Genomic DNA, 278 nt, shown 5'->3' on the forward strand with positions numbered 1-278 from the left:
ATCATGCCTGGCCGAAGTCTGGAGCAACTGTGGATTTACTTTGTTTTTTTTTGTTTTTTGAGACAGGGTTTCTCTGTGTAGTTTTGGTGCCTGTCCTGGATCTCGCTCTCTAGCCCAGGCTGGCCTCAAACTCACAGAGATCCGCCTGGCTCCGCCTCCCGAGTGCCGGGATTAAAGGGGTGCGCCGCCGCCGCCTGGCGTGGGTTTACTTTTCATGCCGTCTCTCAACACACACAAGCAACCGGCCCACCTGGAGAGGGCTCCTGGGTCCGTTTCCA

Source organism: Peromyscus californicus, unplaced genomic scaffold (genome assembly GCF_007827085.1).
Source record: "Peromyscus californicus insignis strain IS unplaced genomic scaffold, ASM782708v3 Scaffold_15__1_contigs__length_86483966, whole genome shotgun sequence".
NCBI classification, from domain to species: Eukaryota; Metazoa; Chordata; class Mammalia; order Rodentia; family Cricetidae; genus Peromyscus; species Peromyscus californicus.